Source organism: Erinaceus europaeus, chromosome 6 (genome assembly GCF_950295315.1).
Source record: "Erinaceus europaeus chromosome 6, mEriEur2.1, whole genome shotgun sequence".
Taxonomy (NCBI): domain Eukaryota; kingdom Metazoa; phylum Chordata; class Mammalia; order Eulipotyphla; family Erinaceidae; genus Erinaceus; species Erinaceus europaeus.
Genome location: NC_080167.1, coordinates 24,921,676 through 24,934,747, shown reverse-complemented (window position 1 = coordinate 24,934,747; position 13,072 = coordinate 24,921,676). Strand labels below are relative to the sequence as shown.

The window sequence follows — 13,072 nt, the reverse complement described above, 5'->3', positions numbered from 1 at the left end:
ATGTAACCTCTACATCCCTGTAGGTCCAGCTCACATTCTGTGATCATAAGTAGGAACGAACCAAGTTGCACCAGTTTCTGGATCCTCAGGTGGTAGATATAGTATGTTATCTAGTCTCCCTTCGAAGGATGGAACATTCTCTAAGGTCCTATGGAGGCCCTTGCAGGGGTCTATTATGCTTTTCCTGATGGAGATGACCAATGACAGTGGCTATTTTCCTTTTCTCATTCTTTCTAATAGAAAAAGAAAAATATCAGGCGAGAAGAAGACACCTACCACACTACTACTACTGCTTCTGAAGTCTGCCCTTGGTAGGTGGGCATTGGGCATTTGAGCTTATATACTTGTGTATGGGAATGTATGTGCAGTACTTGTTAAGTCACAGCCTACTGCTCTCTCAAACCCTCCTCCACTATAATCTGCTTGACAGTTCATAGTTTTACTGAGTTTATATTCTTATGAAGGATTGGAAACTACATAAATACATAATGCATATGGGCAGAAATGCTTGTAAAAGCAACTTGAAGGAGATGTAGTTAACAGAACACATTCGTAAAGGGAGAGCCAAAAATAATTGGCTAACATAGAAAGTGTGCAAGTTATTTAGACTTATTAAAAATAAATATTTTATTTTTATGACTTAAATTTGAATTTCAATGAATAGAACAACTTATACCCTTGTAGTTTTGCTAATAGAAAGAGTTCTCAAAATGTATTATTTGTCTTTTTTTTGGCAAATATTTATTGCCAAAGGCATCTGAACTTAGTGGTATCTTTCATTTTATATTTTCACTAGTAAACATCTATCATTTTACATATTATGCTAAATCAAGATAGTAACTTTATTGCAAAAAATGGCTATCATAGGGTTTGTCTCTTTCTTACTTACTTTTTACTAGTGACTTAGTAATTTAGAAGATTAAGATAATAGGGTTATAATTCCATAATGTTTCCACTAACAGAGTTCTGTTTCCTCATTATGGTCATAGGTAAGGGTTTGCTTAATTCAAATTATATTAAGTAATTTTTTTTTTCCAACCGGGATGATTGCTGGGACTTGGTGCTTGAGGGAAAAATCCACAGCTCCTGGTAGTTATCCTCCCTTTTTGCTTTTTTAAAAATTTGACAGGATAGAGAGCAGTTGAAAGGCAAGGGTGAAGTAACCAGGGAGTGACATTGCTTCACTGTAAAGTTTTGCCTCTCTGCAGGATGAGGAACCAAGGGATTGAATAGTTGATTGATCGATTGATTGACTGATTGATTTTCCCTCCCTCATCATTCACCATTTCCTAATGTCTCTTTATCCTCTTTTGCTCCTCCTCTAGAGTCCTTTATCTTGACACAATACACTGCACCCAGTCCAAGTTTGCTCTTGTTCCATATATTCTCCCTTATTGTCTGCTATTCTTATGTACTACCTATGAATGAAACCATTTAATATTGGTCTTTCTCTTTCTGGATTGTCTTAATCAACATATCTTCAAGTTTTGACCAGAATTTTGCAAAGGAGATAACATTATTTTTAACAACTGCTTAGTATTCCATTTTGTACCATAACTCTTTTTTTTTTAAATATTCATTCATTTATTCCCTTTTGTTGCCCTTGTTGTTTTATTGTTGTAGTTATTATTGTTGTCATCATTGTGGGATAGGACAGAGAGAAATGGAGAGAGGAGGGGAAGACAGAGGGGGAGAGAAGAATAGACAACTGCAGACCTGCTTCACTGCTTGTGAAGCGACTCCCCTGCAGGTGGGGAGCTGGGGCTGGAACCAGGATCCTTACACTGGTCCTTGCGCTTTGTGCCACCTGCATTTAACCCACTGCGCTACCGCCCGACTCCCTTACAATAACTATTTATCCACTCATCTGTTACTGGGCATCTGGATTGCTTCCAAGTTTGTATTACAAACTTTATTGCTATGAGCATTAATGTGCATAGGTTTATATATTTTTTTCAAATAGGTATCTCTGTTTTCCCTGGGTATATCCCCAGGATAGGTATTGTTAGGTCATAAGGTAGGTATATTTCCAGTGCCCAGATGAATCTCCAGGCCTTTTTCCACAGAGGTTAGGACAAATTTACATTCCCATCAGCACCGTAGGAAAGTCCTTTTCCCCAAAACGTTTACAACAGTTTGTCTTTTCTAATGTATAACATTCTCACAGATGTAAAGTGGCCTCTCATTGCAGTTTTTATTTGTTTTTCCCCAATTATCAGTGACTTTGAGCATTTTTTTTTTGCCATATACATATGGTGGCCCTTTGGATCTCTTGTTGGGATAATCTCTGCCCTTGACTTTCTCCCATTTTTCAGTGAGGTTATTTTTAATTCCCACCAGGGTTTTAGCTGGGGCTTGGTACCTGCACTACAAAATTCCCCACTCCCGGTGGCCATTTTTTCCCCTTTTTTTCTATTTTGTTTGATAGGACAGAGAGAAATTGAGAGGGAAAAGGAGAGAGAAAAATAGAGACCTGCAGCCTGCTTCATGGCTAGTGAAGCATTTCTCCGTAAGGGAGTGGGGGTAGGAGGAGCAAGGGCTTCCTTGTGCATGGAAATGGTTGCACTCAACCTGGTGCATGACTGCCTGGCCCCAATTTGTCCTTTTATTGTAGAGTTGGGTGAATTCTTTGTGCATTTTACATGGTAATGTATGCTCTCAACCCAGTCCTATGTTTAGTGCACCCATGTAAATTGTCCTTTCTTTCTCTATGAATGAGTAAAATAATATAACCATATTACTGTACTTAGTAATGGTAAGGCACTAAACAGCAAAAGGTAAGGGAGGATAAGTTTATTTTATGAATTTAAGGCTGGTTATTTGTTTTCAATAACTTGCTGGTGATAGAAAGCTAAAAAACTCAATATTATCCCGAATCTCTGAGCTTTTGGTCTTATTGAAATTATTGACATTGCATGCAGCAAAGCCCAGGCAGAAAAAATATCTAATGAAGGAAGAATTCTCTTAAGGTTTCTGCTTAGCTTGTCAGAATATAATATATGTGCTGGATTCAGACATCAATATGTAGTATTATTTATAATATGTTCTTCAACTTGAGACCTTGTGAACAATATAATGTGACTTAATGTCAATTATTCAATCAAAATTTGTAGTAATAATATATATATATATATATATATATATAATATTCCTTGAATTGCAAAAGATGTAGAACAAATTGTAATTATGCATGGATTCCAGCTTAGCTCCATGTTTCTGAAGAAAATCAGCAGGAGGTAATATTTGTAATTTTTGAGATTCATATGAAACCAGTTAAATGTTAGTACATGTGCAGCATTCAGATACAACTAGCACTGGGCAGTTTATGACTTCTCTCCAATCTCATCTTATTACGAGGTCCTGGAACTTAAAGTTTTGTTTGATTGGGGCATTATTGGCAGAGGACAGGATGGAATGATCTCTTCTCAGAGCTCTATCATATAGGTGAATTGCTGTGACATCTACCTTTTTTCAAAGAGCACAGCCAGTTGTCAATCAGGGACCCTGAATAGTAGAGGCACTACATTCTCTTTCTGTCCATCTCAGAGTAGAATTTTTTGTTAAAACTTTTAATTTGTAACTGCTACTATGTAAGCCCTCATGCTGTGGACTATGTTTATAGATTAAGTTGTTTTTTTTTTTAATTTTTTATTTAAGAAAGGATTAATGAACAAAAACATAAGGTAGGAGGGGTACAACTCCACACAATTCCCACCACCCAATCTCCATAACCCACCCCCTCCCATGATAGCTTTCCCATTCTCTAGCCCTCTGGGAGCATGGACCCAGGGTCATTGAGGGTTGCAGAAGGTAGAAGGTCTGGCTTCTGTAATTGCTTCCCCGCTGAACATGGGCGTTGACTGGTCGGTCCATACTCCCAGTCTGCCTCTCTCTTTCCCTAGTAGGGTGTGTCTCTGGAGAAGCTGAGCTCCAGGACACATTGGTGGGATCTTCAATCCAGGGAAGCCTGGCCAGCATCCTGGTGGCATCTGGAACCTGGTGATTGAAAAGAGAGTTAACATACGAAGCCAAACAATTTGTTGAGCAATCATGGATCCCAAGCTTGGAATAGTGGAGAGGAAGTGTTAGGGAGGCACTCACTGCAAACTCTAGTGTACTACTGCTTTCGGGTATATATTTTGCAGTAGTTTATGGATACGTGTGCACATAAGCTCTCTCTCACAGAAACTGGTGTATATCTAGGTTATGGGACTTTGTTAGAAAGTGAACTACCTGAGATGAAATTAGAGTGCACTATAAAAGGAAAGGTCTCACCCGAGTAATGAAGCTGAAGGGTTGTCATTCCACACGTGAAGTCTCTGGACACAGTCTGAGGTGAAGCATGTTGAGGTGGCAATCGTTGTGTTGGTTAGGTTGTGATCGGCGGATGCAATATTATTTGGTATGGATTGGGAGAGGCATACGGGAAAGTGGGCCCTATCCAAGGGTTCCAGGACTGGGGGAAGTAGGGGCTCTATAGTGGAGATGTGAGGTTCCTGCTGTCTTAGGGTTCAAAAAGACAATCGATAGTTAATGTTATCATCACATTATTTGGTAATTGGGTTAACTTCGAAAAGTCCTTTTGTTATGGTTTGCTGTACAGTATCCAGTATCTTGTATATAGCTGTGCTATTGTATGCTTCTAATAATCTACTTGATCTAGGCTTTTGAGAGAGTCTGCGTATCAAATACACAGCCTATATATTAAAAGGATTCAGTTTGTGTTTAGAGAAACTTTGAGACATACAATTGATTTTTCCCCTCTCATATTAATTAACTAGTGATTTATATGTCTACATTTTGCTAGGAGTGTACATAAACACCATTCCCACCACCAAAGGACTATGACCCATCCCTCCCGCCCACTCCCCACTGGCCCAGGAAGCCACATGTCTACCCCTCACCACTAAAAATATGGAAAACTTCATGAATTTGCGTGTCATCCTTGCACAGGGGCCATGCTAATCTTCTCTGTATTGTTCCAATTTTAGTATATGTGCTGCCGAAGTGAGCACAGATTAAGTTTTTTTTTAATTCCTTCACATGCTAAGTGACTAAAGCTTTTGACAGCTATTCTGAATACTGTCTCAGCACATGCAAGAAAATGTTATGAAAACAGTGATACAATTATAACGGCAGTGGCACCAATATATAAAAAAAAATGAACTGAAATCCCTCTGGAAGATAAAGGTAAGAAATAATCATAAATGTATCCTGAGGTGGAAATTTCCTTGTCCAAAAATAAAGAGTTTTGTAAGAATGTTTCATTCATGGGAGTTGGCCGATAGCGTAGTGGGTTAAGTGCAGGTGGTGCAAAGCCCAAGCGCCGGCATAAGGATCCAGGTTTGAGCCCTCGGCTCCCCACCTGCAGGGCAGTCGCTTCACAAGCAGTGAAGCAGGTCTGCAGGTATCTGTCTTTCTCTCCCCCTCTCTGTCTTCCCCTCCTTGCTCCATTTCTCTCTGGCCTATCCAACAACGACAGCATCAATAATAACTACAACAATAAAACAACAAGGGCAATGAAAGGGAATATTAATTTTTAAAGAAGAATGTTTCATTCATGCTTTTCAATTGTAATTGATTATCCAAAACAATACAAACAAAAGACCCCAGTCATTTTATAAACTACTGCCAAAGAGTGAATAGCCACTTCCAAAAATATGTGTTGTGTTTCTTTAATAGAATTTACTTTTCAGAATAAAACCTAACTCAATCTCACTACAAAAAAAATTGGGGAAAAGTAGAGTGATAGAAGGTGACCAGTGTTGGCAGGGTGGCCATGCACCTGATTGAGCAGACTTATTGGTACAATACACTGCCCCCAGGCCAAGTTTAACCTTCTGTTCTCCCTTACTGTCCTCTATTCTTAAGTACCACCTATGAGTGAAATCATTTAGTACAGATCTTTCTCTTGTACAAGAACCTGGGTTTAAGCACCCCCCCACTCTCCATCTGCACAGGACAAGCTTCATGTGTAGTGAAGAAGGTCTGCAGATGTCTCTCTTTGTCTTTTTTTTTTTTTTGCCTCCAGGGTTAATGCTGGAGCTCAGTGCCTGCACCATAAATCCACTGCTCCTGGAGGCCATTGTTTCCCTTTTTGTTGCCCTTGTTATTGTAGTCTTGTTGTGGTTATTATTGCTGTTGTTGATGCCATTCGTTGTTGGACAGGACAGAGAGAAATGGAGAGAGAAGGGGAAGACAGAGAGGGGAAGAGAAAGATAGACACCTGCAGACCTGCTTCACCGCCTCTGTCTTTCCGTCTCTATCTCCCCTCTCCTCTCAATTTCTCTCTGTCCTATCAAATAAAATAGAAATAAAAATGGCCACTGGGAGTGATGGGTTCATAGTATCCACACTGAACCCCAGAAATAGCCCTGGTGGTAATAAAAACCAAATAAAATGAAATAAAGTAAAATAAAATAAAAATGACCAGAGAGGTTTCTCGTAGGTAAAGCATAGGACTTGCGCATGTGGGCCACCCTGGCCCCCTTCCTGGCTATCATATGTCTTATGCCAGAGCAGAGTTGTGCTCTACTTCCTCTGTCTCTGTCATTCTTTGATAAAATAAATATACCTTTCAAAAAGCAAATGGACCATTTAGAGATTATTTAAAATCAATCATATACATTTGCCTCCACTGCTGCGAATGTAATGGATTTCTCAAGATCAAAGCTGACTTCAGGGAATTGAAACTCATTTAAGATCAAACATCATCAACATTTAGGGATGTGTATTTTTTTTTTTTTTGGTGAAACAGTTCATTAAGTTACAAGATTACCATAAGTTTGTCTGCTCCTTAGCTATTCATCAGTTCAAGTTCATATTGCATGATATTTCCTCTTTTCCTTAAAAAGCAATCTTGTGATATCAAGTGCTTTCAGCTGGATTTGTACAAAGCAAAGCATAACAACTTGCTATTGGTAAGACATAAGAATTTAATCAAATTAAAAGGTAGCAGACTTATTTTGATAAGTCAGAGAATAACTACAAAAGAATAAAAAAAAAACACAGCTTAGCGAGAAAAGGGGTAATGGGAATTGTCTTTGTAAAAGTCCAAAGACTTACTTAAATTAATGAAGAGAGTTGATACTTTTGGAGAGGATGCATGTATGGGGGAACTGGAATATTTAGAACAGAAGACAGACATAAGGATTAATGCTTCTCCATTTTTGTCCATTTGTTTCTCTAGTGTTTCTGTTCCATTGTGATTTCCTAACTGATCATCACATCAACTACTACCCACAATTTTTCAACTTCTTTGTAATTTTATCTTAAGCCTTTATCTACTTTACTAGGGAGGAACTCAATCTTGCTATTGATATTCTTTCAACTTTTCTATTTTAAATATTTTATTTTAATGAGAGAGATACAGAGATAAAGACACAGAGAGAAAAACTCTGGAACATTGCTCAGGTCTGGTTTATGGAGGTATTGAAGGTTGAACCTGGGAGTTTGAAGCCTCAGGCATGAAAGTCTTTTGCATAACCATTTTGCTGTCTCCCTAGCTGCCCTATAACTTTTCATTCCACTGTTAAGTAAATGTCTTACTCTTTTAATCTGTTTTTAACAGAGGAAAATGATGGTACACAATCAACTTTTTTAGAATTTTATTAGGGGGATAATCGATTACAGTATGGTTGTTGACACAAGACTAGAGTTCTCTGCAAAACATTCCTACCCCCAACTAAAGTTTTTCCTCCCATTGCATACCAGACTACAATACCTTCTTCACTCTCTCCCATTATCCAGATTTCATCCTGTGTTCTTCTTTTCTTTCCTTGTTTAAGCTCCATCATAAGTTAAGATCATTTGGTCTTCATCTTTCTTTCTCCTTTGGGCTTATGAAAAAACCCTATTCTAGACACTTGGTTTACTGGTGACACTGTGATTTGGCTCTGCTTGACCATGTACTATGGCTGCTTAGTCAACCATTTCTAGAGGACTTGAGCCATTGGTGCTGAGATAATTAGACCTTTGGAGTTATGGTGGGTTAACAGCATTAATCATAATATGCCTAGGCAAACCTTTAAAATGTTCTGTACAGGGACCAAAATCAGCCACATCAACTTAGTATGTACCCAGAATAATGATATCATATATAAAAAAATTATGCTTGTAGTTGAGACGCTTAAGACACATCCCTACAACCCCAACCTCCTGTGTGCACACTCTTGTACAAAATTCTCCCCTCGAATGTGGCTGTGATTGGCAGCTTCTTTCTAACCCAGAAAATATGACAGCAGTGACTGTTTCATTGAGTAACATTAAAAAAATAAAGTGTCTTGTTAACAGACTCACTTTAGAATCTTTTTCTCCCTTGCCAGCTTTTTGGTGATGCATTTGACCTTGTGTTCCAATGGGGTAAATAACTGAGGGTAACCTTTAATACAGTTATCAGTAAGACATAATCCTTTGGACCTACAATTCCTAGGCAATAAAATCCACATGAGTGAGAAAATCCTTCTCCATTTAAATTCCCAGATAAATAAACATCAGTTGCAAGTTTACACTAGGACCATCTAAACTGTCTACCAATAGCTAACCTACAGAGACCATGACACAGGCATGTTATTAAGTATCTTGTGGAGCAATAAATAGCAAATACACACTACTTCCAGGCTTAAGAAGTAAAAGCACTAATTTGGATGCTAAAAATTTTCAAAATCAGAGCTATCTCATAAATATTAATTTGCTTATGGTTGTTTTTTTACCACTTGTAACCCAGATATGATTTTATCTTTTGATATTTCACACTGTTCTGTGACTTGCAAGATTGATCTATATAGAGAGATCAACCTCTAAACTTCTGGTTTCATTTAGCAAATGGAGCCACCAACAAAACATCTATTGACTGGAAGGAGATTGAGCTATTATCTTTCTTTTTAATTTCTCCTTGGCTAGATCTTGCCAGGTAAGTTGTAAGTCTCTACTGAAGAACATAACCTCACAGGTGACCATTCCCAAACAGCTTTCTCTGGTGAGGAGTCACCCCCAGCCCTTTACTTCTTCAGACATGGAGGTGATGCTGACCTCTCTATTCTAATTTTTACAGCACTGCACTGTGAAGTGTTGATTTCCCTAAATTCTTTCTCCTCTTTTGTATCTGGTCTCTTTATTAAACAAAAATTAAATTAACTTTTTTTTTCAAAACAAGATTAGCACTTAATTCTAACTTTGCTTATTTGTTGAATAGAGATGCAGGGAATCTGAGAGAGAAGGGAGAAGAAGGGAGGAAGAGAGAGAGACCTACAACACTGCTTCACCATTTCTGAAGCTGTCCCCTACAGATGGGGACCAGAGACTTTAACCCTTCTCTTGCCCACTGCAACATGCATGCTCACCAGGGTGTGCCACCCCCCCCAACCCTTAAAATGAAATCATCTAATTTGAAAATGCTAATTGATAAGTAATACAAAGTTCAAGAATGTTTCCTGTGTAAGCTTGTCCTGAATTGAAAATGGGATGTCTGTATGTGTAGATTGTGAACTGAAAAAAAGAGACCTTCCAAAGGAAGGAAGATAAGGGTAAAGTATCAGATTGTTATTCATTATCTGTCAAACTTCAGACCTACATATGAATATGGCATGTCAAGGAACACACAGGAATTTCATTCCCAGCGATGGATCACACTGAAGATTACTGTCCAAGAGTGGAGAGTGTAACAGACTTCAGTGACAACTGAAGTCTTTAGTGAGAACACTTCATTCTTTTATAAAGAATGTTGAAGGCTGACTGACAAGGATTAAGAGAAACTTTAAGACTTCCTCCTCTTGAGACACTTATAAAAGGAAAGACAACTATCTATCTGGACAGGCAACAGTGCACAACAGCATGGAGAATTCCTTGACTGATTTATATTTTTCAGAGGTTGGAATGCACATATTAATATGTATGTTGAGTGCCCTATGTAGTATTCTATTTCAAATATCTATGGCACACCAGGTGAATCTGGAAACTCAACATGTTATTTATATTATAAATATATAGTACAGCCATCTTTAAAATCACAAGTGTCACAGTCACCTGTGGTGCTACAAGAGAATCATGGTCTTCTTGTTCCGTCGAAGAAACAGGAACTGCCCAGAGCAAACTACCCTTGTTATTATACTTGTCTTTGGTAAAATGGCCACTGGACTCTACTTGTAATGTCATCTGAGAATAGCTCTTTTAAAAGTCATTTTATTTGGAGAATAATGGTTTATAGTGTAGTTGTTGACATAAGGGTACAATTTCTCATCTCTCCTTGATAGTTGTCTGCACACCACTCCTACTCCAAATTTAGGTCCTTCTTCACCATCATGCAATGGGTTCCCAATACCCTTTGTGATCTCTTCTGTCCTCTCCTCCTCCAAAGTCCTTGTTTTGGTGCTATACAACTTACTCACCCAAGTTTTACCATATGTTTCCCTTTTCTTTCCTTGTTTCTAAAGTTCCAATTACAAGTATGATCACACACACACACACACACACACACACACACACACACAAATTCCTTTTGCCTTATCTCTTTATTAGTGATTTAATGTTGATTTACAAAAATTATATATAATATCATACCTTCCCCAGAGTTGTGTGCCACCCCCCATCCCCTCTATTGGAAACGACATCACATCCTAAAAATCACAGATATGGATTGACTATTATTTCTATAACTATCTGTATATATATTTGCCCATTTTTTCCCTATGGTCCTGCTTTCTCTTCCTTTTTAACTCATACCTCTGAGTGTCCTTTTCTTTGTTTTTTTTCCTTTTCTCTTTCTGGGTTCTGATAGAACTGGATTTCAGAGCCTTCTCCCCCTTATCACTTACATCTCTTGGAGTATAGACTAAAACTCTTTGTGGGTTGCAGAAGGTGGAAGATTTGACTTCTGAAATTGCTTCTCTGGACATTGTTGTTGGTAGATCGGTCTATACCCCCAGCCTCTTTCTGTCTTTCCCCCAGTGGGGTAGGGCTCTGGAAAGGTTCTGGGACACATCAGTTAGGTCATCTGCCCAAGGAGTTCAAATGAAATTATAGTAGTATCCACAACTTGGTGGCTGAAATTCAGTAAGATATAAAGCAGTATAAAATATTTAATGAACAGGAGCTCTGGGGAGATGGGGCTCCAGGACACACTGGTGGGGTGGTCTGCCCAGAGAAGTCAGGTTGGCATCATGATAGCATCTGGAACCTGGTGGCTGAAAAAGAGTTAACATGTAAAGTCAAACAAATTTTTGACTAATCATGAACCTAAATCTAAGAGTATTGTACATGAAGATTTGGGGTCTCCAATTTGGAAAAAGCTAGTAGGTCTATTTTAGGTTTATTCTAAGGGTCTTGTGACCCTACTAGTTTTTGCCTGAGCCTGACATCTAATATGCAGGTGACCTAAGTTATTGTCTGGGGAGATGGTGTCATAGTTGGAAAAAGGACTAGAAAGCTGGATCAGGGAAGAGAGTAGTTCTCAAATATGGTAAAAGTATATAAATATTGTTGTAGTTATTGATGTCGTCCTTCTTAGATAGGACAGAGAGAAATGGAGAGAGGAGGGGAAGACAGAGGGGGAGAGAAAGACACCTGCAGACCTGCTTCAGCGCTTGTGAAGTGATTCCTCTGCAGGTGGGGAGACTGGGGCTCAAACTGTAATCCTTAAGCCAGTCTTTGCACTTTGCACTACCTGCACTTAACCCACTGCGCTACCGCCCGACTCCCAATATTGTTAACTGTAAATTTCAATACTTTGATCTGGGGCCCATATTCAGCACAGGAGCCTATGTAACCTCTACATCCCTGTAGGTCTGAGCTCACATTCTGTAGTCACACCTAAGAACATTCTAGGGTGCACTAATTTCGGGACCCTTCATCCTCTCGTAGTAGGTAGAGTATGTTGTCCAACCTCCCTTCAGATAATAAAATATTTCCTACCCTATTATTCCACACTGAGGGCAAGTTTGTGTACTGAAAACAACTAGTTACTAGTCAAAGAATTAGAAAATGATACCAAGAAATGGAAATATATCCCATGCTCACGGATTGGAACAATTAATATCATCAAAATGAATATTCTACCCAGAGCCATATACAAATTTAATGCGATACCTATCAAAGTCCCACCAAGTTTCTTTAAGAGAATAAAACAAGAATTACAATAATTTATCTGAGACCAGAAAACACCTAGAATCGCCAAAAAAATCTTGAGGAAAAGAAACAGAAATGGAAGCATCACACTTCCAGATCTCATACTATAAATACATATTGCCTCCAGGGTTATCCCTGAGGCTCAGTGCTGGCACTATGAATCCACTGCTTCTGACAGCCATTTTTTTCCTCATTGTTGGTTAGGACAGAGAGATAATTGAAAGGGAACAGGAAGACAGAGAAGAGAAGAGAAGAAAGACATCTGCAAACCCGCTTCACCGCTTGTGAAGCGACCGACCCTTCTGCAGGTGGGAATTCAGGGTCTCCAAATGGGATTCTTACACCAGTCTTTGCGCTTAGCACTATGTGCGCTTAACCCAATGTGCTATCGCCGGCCCCCCAGATCTAATTTTTAACTCTGTGCCTGAGATTTGGTCTCTAAGTGATATTGTCACGGCAAAAGTCGGAACACTTAAGCTTCTGTTATTATCATCAGTGATCACAGACCATCTATATCTTCGGTGCTTACTAATTCATTATTTTTTTTTCTTCTTTTTTAAATATTTATTTATTTTCCCTTTTGTTGCCCTTGTTGCTTATTGTTGTTGTCGTTGTTAGAAAGGACAGAGAGAAATGGAGTGAGGAGGGGAAGACAGAGAGGAGGGAGAAAGACACAGATCTGCTTTACTGCTTGTGAAACGACGCCCCTGCAGGTGGGGATTCGGGGTCTCCAACTGGCATCCTTACGCGGATCCTTGCGTTTGGTGCCAAGTGCGCTTAACCTGCTGCTCTACCTCCTGACTCCCTGTAATTCATTATTCTACCCTCACTCCTGTCTTGATATTTGGCCCCCGATATTTTTTATACTTAAAAGGAAATTTGTTGAAATATAGCCATTATTGAGATACTTTGTTCTACTGTATTTTCAAAAGCAAATGACTTCCTTCTAAGC

General features: G+C 38.9%; 1 non-coding gene across 1 annotated transcript; it reads right to left on the bottom strand.

The window, feature by feature from the left end:
- Window positions 1-4,908: 4,908 nt before the first annotated feature.
- LOC132539121 (U6 spliceosomal RNA) lies at window positions 4,909-5,015 on the bottom strand. Its single transcript, XR_009550427.1, has one exon. It is a non-coding gene; the product is annotated as a U6 spliceosomal RNA (small nuclear RNA).
- Between the last annotated feature and the right edge of the window lie 8,057 nt (window positions 5,016-13,072).